This window comes from Primulina tabacum, chromosome 17, assembly GCF_025594145.1.
Source record: "Primulina tabacum isolate GXHZ01 chromosome 17, ASM2559414v2, whole genome shotgun sequence".
In the NCBI taxonomy this organism is placed as follows: Eukaryota; Viridiplantae; Streptophyta; class Magnoliopsida; order Lamiales; family Gesneriaceae; genus Primulina; species Primulina tabacum.
The window spans coordinates 2435488-2443346 of record NC_134566.1 but is presented as its reverse complement, the minus strand read 5'-3'; the positions used below and the strand labels follow the sequence as shown (position 1 = coordinate 2443346).

The 7859-nt window shown below is 37.5% G+C and overlaps 1 long non-coding RNA gene across 1 annotated transcript; it reads right to left on the bottom strand.

The window, feature by feature from the left end:
• Positions 1-1303: 1303 nt before the first annotated feature.
• LOC142532057 (uncharacterized) lies at positions 1304-3864 on the bottom strand. The gene is made up of 3 exons (XR_012816460.1): positions 3467-3864; positions 1947-3161; positions 1304-1468 (listed from the first exon to the last, which is right to left on the bottom strand). It is a non-coding gene; the product is annotated as an uncharacterized LOC142532057 (long non-coding RNA).
• Between the last annotated feature and the right edge of the window lie 3995 nt (positions 3865-7859).

Genomic DNA, 7859 nt, shown 5'->3' with positions numbered 1-7859 from the left:
AACCACCGCCGACCACTGTCGGCTGACCGCCGGCTGATAGCCGGACCGCCGTCGCCGTCGTTTCCGGCCGGCCGACCACCGTCGACCGCCGCCGCCGCCAACCGCCGCCACAAAACTGGAAGGGCAATTTTGTCAATTCATCAAAATATTATTATTTATCTCATTCTTAAAAATCATACCAAACATAATATTATTTTATCATTATCTACTTCAATCATTCTTTTTATCAATTCAAGTAAATCCGGTACATTAAAGTTGAAATAAGGTAAATATATGAGTCGATCGAGCACATCGAGTATCTAGTATATTAATATCAACATAAGGTACATAATTTAGTAAATATGTTACATTACAGTTAAAATAATGTATATAATTTAGTCAATCCGGTACTTTAAAGTTGAAATGGGTTACGTATAGGAGTCAAAAGAGCACATCGAGTGTCCGGTAAATTAGTACTAACATAAGGTGGATACTTTAGTGAATATGTTACATTAAAGTTACAATAAGATACATATAGGGGTCAATGAAGCACAATTCGTTCCAATTTGAGTACTATGTTGGACGATTATGGTTGACAACGAACATAAACGTGATTGGGTACACAACACCTTTAAAATTACTTGTATTATTAAAATACTCATGGAACATTGTGATCGAGCAAAACTTACACTGTAAAATTCTCGATAAAAAGTCACTAAAATTCACGCTCGATATAATCGCAAGTGCACGATGTCAAGTAATAATATAGTGTACAAGAGTACGAATATCGTTCCTCCAGAAACTGTGTTTCACGATTATTATTTAAACTTATTAAACTTTTAGCAACGATGATTTGATTGGTTACTTACTACTAGGATGACGAAATAAAGGATTACCAAATATTTCAAAGATTAAATGATGAAATTTATAAACTAAAATGATTAATTAAGGATTAAATAATAAATGAATTTATTGAGAATCTTGGTTCACCTACCCCTCGCTCATTTAATTAATTCAGTTCGACAATGATCCACGCCTTCAACGAGATTTCCTAAACAATTGAACATGTCCTCTCGAGCTATGCCAAACTAATTCAACTCAGCGAAGTAATTAATTTCTTTAATTATTTATCAAAGGTGAATTACATGTCGCTCTATGAAATCTCCCAGCTTTCAACATGCTGGATTATGACTATCGACGTATATCTAACTTCATATATCTATGCAAATTGTAAATCCATGGACTATTCTATTCGTTCTTATCACAAGCTATTATCTCAAACTCACTGGCAATATGAGATTATTATTAAAGTTAGATATGCATGTCATTACAACCACACTCAACATTAAGATGCTATTTCAATGAACCAAAAAAACCTAGTCTATGGCTTCTTTGTAATTGTGTCTGTTGTGCACTCGCTTATGACAACGACCACACATTGACACATGAGTTTCAACTTGGGACGGTATCCTCCTAGTCTTCCAATGACCTGGTTGACTACATATATCAAGAGCATGGATTATAGATCCTTCATCATTGTTGGCATCATACATGTCAAATGTCATAATAAGATTTATAATTCTTTTATACGCTTGACGATACATTTCAATATGGAAATACCGGTCACAAAAATCATAGAGACATCAACTTCGACTTAATAGGTTAACAAGCATGCTTGCACAGAAGCATATTAAAATTTTGGGATTCCATATGTGTTGGTTAGAGTCTTCTCCTTCTTTGGGATTAATTCTTGAATCATGAATAACGTTGTTCCACGTCGTCGGTGCATCATGTTCATGATTTGCAAACGTATATGGTCCGACAAAGCCACGATGAGAGAGATGACGAGCTGGCTTAACCCAATTGTTCCAACATTCAGCCATTTTATTAGTTTATAACACCCAGTCATTTTCCATGAAACAAAGAATTCGTCCAACTCTCTAGATCACAACTTGTAATAAACGTACTTGAAAGAAGCATGGATTCCAAGATATTTTGCGTGTTGTGTAAACTCATGTTGTGAAGAGACATGCAACTTTCTTGAACATAGAAGACCAATGTTTTTGTTGTGTAGCGGATAACTTGGCATCACTGTAATGACAACAAAACTAACACATTTCAAATTAAAAAAACAATAGTTTATATCAAAATCAAGGAATGAGATATTCGAAATTTCAAATAAAAGTATTTACTAACCCGATTCACAAAACTAGCCACCAAGTACCTCAAACAATAAGCATGAAGACTACCTGGGAATAATATCATAATCGTCTTGATAATACCAGAATGTCTATCAGGGAAAAGCGAAATTTTGGAACACCATGATATGTTGCGAAATTAGGACACCTCTCAAATGAAAACAAAACCATTCTCAACTACAATCATTCTTAGCATCCACTACATAATAGACCAATATAAAAATATCATCATTGGCATCCTTTGCCACAGCAAGAAGAATACTGCATTTGTGCTTATTTTTTATATGAGTCCATCAAGAAAAATCATCGGTCTACAACAAGTTGCAAAACCAACGGCACGTGATTAAAGCAAATGAATAAACATTTGAATTTATCAGTTAATGCATCAATCTCGCACTCTGCCATACTGCCAGGATTTGTTTATCTAACCGCACGGCAATACCATCTTAATTTATCATAATCCCCTTATATGTGCCATGCAGATCATGCATAGATAATTCATTTCCATTCCAAGCCTTGCAATACTCTAAATATACTTCATATTCCCTGTGTATATTTTTATCATTGCACATGGACGATAAGATGGCTCTCCTCTCAATTTGTCCTTCAGAAATTTTGCAACCCAAACTAAATCGGCCCCTAAATGTCTTCTATGTACCAAATAAATTGTCTTCTCCAAATGTGTTTTAAATTGCATTTTCTAATCCCAAATAGATTTTCTGCTTTATGCCTAGATGCATAAACTGTCCATTTACAATTATGTTAGTTACAAACAACAATAATCTTGTCTTTATCATTTTTCTTGTTAAAAGAATAGGGTCTTATAGCTACAAAATAATTTTAATATTGGTTCTAAAATCGGTTGCATCCTTGAAGGTTTGCCCCTCCTCACGGATGCAATGAAACTAAGAATCAAGGGAATTCTGTATGGAGGCCTCTTCAAGCTCGTTGTCACTTCTGTATTGTCTCTCATCTTCCTCGTCCCTTACAAATAAGATATTGTACATAAATAAAATCAGTACTTTCAACTCAAAGATGAAAGATGTAAAAATAATTTAATAAACAATGCTATACATCACAAAGGACTTATCAACCTAAATCGAGTAATACTTTCAAGACAAAATGACACTCATTACACATAATCAGTAGATCGTCACACAAAAATATCAAAATAAGCAAAAAATAACACAGTTCCAAACCATGCATCTTTAACCAAAGATAACCAAAAAATTATCAAAATCAACAGCAAAATCATTGGCAAACAAAATAAAGGATCGAATGAATTTTACCCCTCCATATTTAAGCCTCCCAAAATCTGGTCTTTTTTTTCGGGCATCAATTCGATCACAGTCAGCTTCAGACACATGTGAAGATGGACCATATTACGGACATCGTCATCAATGTTCAATGTGACATACATCTTGTACTGCGGAACTATGTATTGTAGTGACAGGTTGAGGATTAATTTGTTCAAAGTTACTCGACAAACTCTGAAATATATCATCCAAACTACATCCGCTCATAATTGAAATCAGAAACGGTTTGTAATTGCACTTGTGGCAACCCAAAAATGCAAGGTTGGAATAAAACCCAACAGCTTCAAGGGTCTTTAATGGTAGTTCTTCGGAGTAGAAAATAGATGTTTTGCTACACAGCTTGAAAAGAAAACGATTACAATAGCTTCGATCTTCATTGACAAAGTGTTGAACGTGTGTCTTCCAAAAGCAAGGCTACTGGATATAGCATCAATTCAGTTCAAGAAGAAAGTGGCAGTTGCAACAGGTTAACTAACAAGGTCAGTCAGTTAGGAAGGGAAAGGAAGGATCTGATGAGGAGGCATGATATATATATATCATGCAGCGGTCCTTGGAAGGAAGAAAGAAATAACAAAATCACATCATAACTCAACGCTGGAAAAGCTACAAGGGATAACCAACTGAAAAGGAAGAAAGCATCGAGAGAGATCAAGGATATAGAAGCTTGATTGGGGTTTTTTTTGTACTGGTATATATATAAAGTTCTTGTATGCTGTAAACAGAACATGAGTGGTGCTTGATCAATAAGAATGGTTGTTCTCCCGTGGACGTAGGCTGGTTATAGCCGAACCACGTAAATATCTTAGAGTCAATTATTCATTGTAACTTCTTCCGTTCTTTGATTATACAAGAGAATACAGAGGGAGATCGGAAAACATATAACTACTCCAACAAGTGGTGTCGTCTGTGGTAAACGAACCCCACGAATCGAAAGCCAATCAAGAAGATGGGATCGATGAAATTCGATATTGAAAAGTTCAATGGGAAGAATGACTTTGGTCTATGGAGAATTAAAATGCGAGCTATATTGATTCAACAAGGTTTGGAGGAAGCCTTGAAAGGGGAAGAATCCTTGACAGGTGATTCGAAGGAGAAGATACAGAATCTTGCAAAGGCACAAAGCGCAATTATAATGTGCCTTGGAGACAAACCTCTTCGTGAGGTTTCAAAAGAGGTATTAGCTGCAGCTATGTGGATCAAGATAGAGTCATTTTATATGACCAAATCTTTGGCTAACAGGTTATACATGAACCAGAAGCTATACTCATTCAAAATAATTGATGAGAAGAACATCTCTGAATAGATTGATGAGTTCATCAAAATCATGGATGACTTGGAAAATATAGAAGTTAAATTGGAAGAGGAGGAACAAATCCTTCGTATGCCACAAAGAAGGGTTTTTTAAAAGAATTTGTCAAGAAAGAAGGAAGAAACACCAAGAAAGAACTAAGGATGATGGATAAGCCTCTGTGGCATCTGATGGATATGACATGGCAGAGGCACTGACCATCACAGACCAAGGGACAAAAAATGAGTGGATCTTAGACTCTGGTTGCACATTTCATATGTGCCCAACAAGGTCCTGGTTTGAAACACTTCAAGACTCAGACCAAGGGCTGGTGATCCTAGGCAATGACAAATCATGCAAAGTGAGAGGAATAGGCTCCATCAGACTGAGGATGAATGATGGCTCCTACAAAGTCCTTCAACATGTTAGATATGTGCCCGAACTCAAAAGAAATATGATCTCTCTTGGCACTCTCGAGTCAAATGGCTACTCCTTCAAGTCTGAGAATGGCAAATTAAAAGTACTAAAAGGATCATTGGTCATAATGAAGGCAATGAGAAAGAACTCTATGTACATACTACTCGGAAACACAGTGGTAGAAGGAGTTGCAATGGCAGAAAACAAAGCCAACAGAACATGGCTTTGGCATTTACAGCTTGGCCATATAAGTGAAAGAGGACTGATGGAGTTAGCAAGATAGAACTTACTTTGTAGTGATAGAATACAAACTCTGGACACTTGTGAGTACTGCATATTGGAAAAATCAAAGAGAGTAAAATTTGGACTTGGTAAACACAGCACTTCAAGGGTATTTGAGTACGTCCACTCTGATATATGGGGTCCCTCAAGGACAACAACACATGGAGGTGGAAGGCATTTCAAGACAATCATAGACGACTACTCAAGGAGACTTTGGGTTTATGTATTGAAAATAAAGGATGAAGCATTTACCAAGTTCAAGGAATGGCTGGTATTGTATGAAAACCAACTGGACTTAAAGCTCAAGCACCTCCGCACTGACAATGGATTGGAATACTGCTCTGAAGAGTTCAAACAACTCTGTGCGCAGAAGGGCATTACAAGGCATAGGACTTTTGCTGGAACTCCCCAACAGAATGGGGTAGCAGAACGAATGAATCGAACATTGTTGGAAAGAATCAGATACATGTTGCTGAATGCTGAACTACCAAAAGTGTTTTGGGGAAAGGCAGTGACAACAGCATGCTATTTGATTAACAGAAGCCCCTCAAGTGCCATTGACTTCAAGACACCAATGGAGTTGTGTAAGGGAAATACCTCAGATTATTCAAACCTTAAAGTATTCAGCTGCTTGGCTTATGCTCACATCAAACAAGACAAATTAGAACCTCGAGCCTTGGGATGCATCTTCATTGGATACGCTACCGGAGTAAAAGGATATAAAGTGTGGAACCTTGAAGATAGAGGACCAAGATGCTTCATATCTAGGGACATCATCTTTGATGAAGACAAGCTAGGATACATTCAGAATAAGATCACATCACATCAATCAAAGAATATGGGTATACAAATTGAGGTGGAGAACCGTGAGGATAATCACCAGGGCAGTCGAGAGTCCACTAATACTGATAATGTCATGGGGCAGAATGATCATGAGACAACAAGTGGGAATGAGGTTGGCTCTTATATGCTAACAAGAGACAGAGAAAGGAGGGAAATCAAACCACCTCAAAGGTATGAACAAGCAGATATGGTTTCATATGCCTTAAACATAGCAGAACATATAGAGTCATCGGAACCAACCTCCTACAAAGAAGCAATAAAGGGTGAGCAGAAAGGAAAATGGCTTGCAGCCATGAATGAGGAAATGAGCTCTTTAAGCAAGAACAATACATGGGAGCTTGTTCCAAAACCAAAGGAGCGGAGAGTGGTGGGATGCAAGTGGATTTACAAAGTAAAAGAATCAGGAACAACAGAGAGATGTGAAATACAAAGAGAGACTAGTCGCCAAAGGATACACACAAGTAAAAGGTGTTGATTATAATGAAATATACTCTCCTGTTGTGAAACATGCGTCAATCTAAATACTACTGCCTTAGTCACTCAATTGGACCTGGAATAGGAACAACTAGATGTTAAGACAACATTCCTCCATGGAAACTTGGAAGAAACTATATTCATGGATCAACCCGAGGGATTCATAACCTCAGGAAACCAAAATAAAGTGTGCTTGTTGAAGAAATCGCTATATGGCCTCAAACAAAGTCCTAGACAGTGGTACAAAGGTTCGATGAGTTCATGACCAACATAAACTTCATAAGAAGCAATTTTGATAGCTGTGTATACCTGAAAAATGATAGCAATCAACCTAATATCTTCTTACTTCTCTATGTTGATGATATGCTAGTTGCAAGTGAGAACAAAACTGACCTGGAAGCTCTCAAAGGTAAACTAAGCTCTGAGTTTGAAATGAAGGAACTGGGAGAAGCAAGAAAGATACTTGGGATGGATATCAAGAGGGACAGGAGGAAAGGGACCATGTTACCATGTTCCTTTCTCAAGGCCAATATATTAGGAAGGTGCTTCAAAGAGCCAGAATTTCTGACTCAAAACAAATCAATACTCCAATAGGGCGGCATTTTAAACTATCAAATAAGCACTCCCCAACCACTTATCTGGGAAAAAAAATGATGAAGAACCGACTATATGCTAATGGGGTGGGTAGCATCATGTATAGCATGGTGTGCAGCAGACCAGACCTAGCATATGCCATGAGCGTGGAATCAAGGTTCATGTCAAATCCAGGAGAACTTCACTGGGAGGCACTAAAGTGGACAATGAGATACTTAAAAGGGGCCTCAAACCTGGGATTAAGGTTCAGAAAACAGGAAATCCCTTACTGGGTTTATCTTCACACTTTATGGGACTGTTATCAGCTGGAAAGCATCTCTTCAACCGGTTGTAGCATTGTCAACAACCGATGCATAGTATGTAGCTCTCACTGAGGGAATAAAGGAGGTAGTATGGCTCAAAGGCATACTACAAGAATTTGGGATTACACAACAGTGTGTAGCTATACAATGTGATAATCAAGGAGCA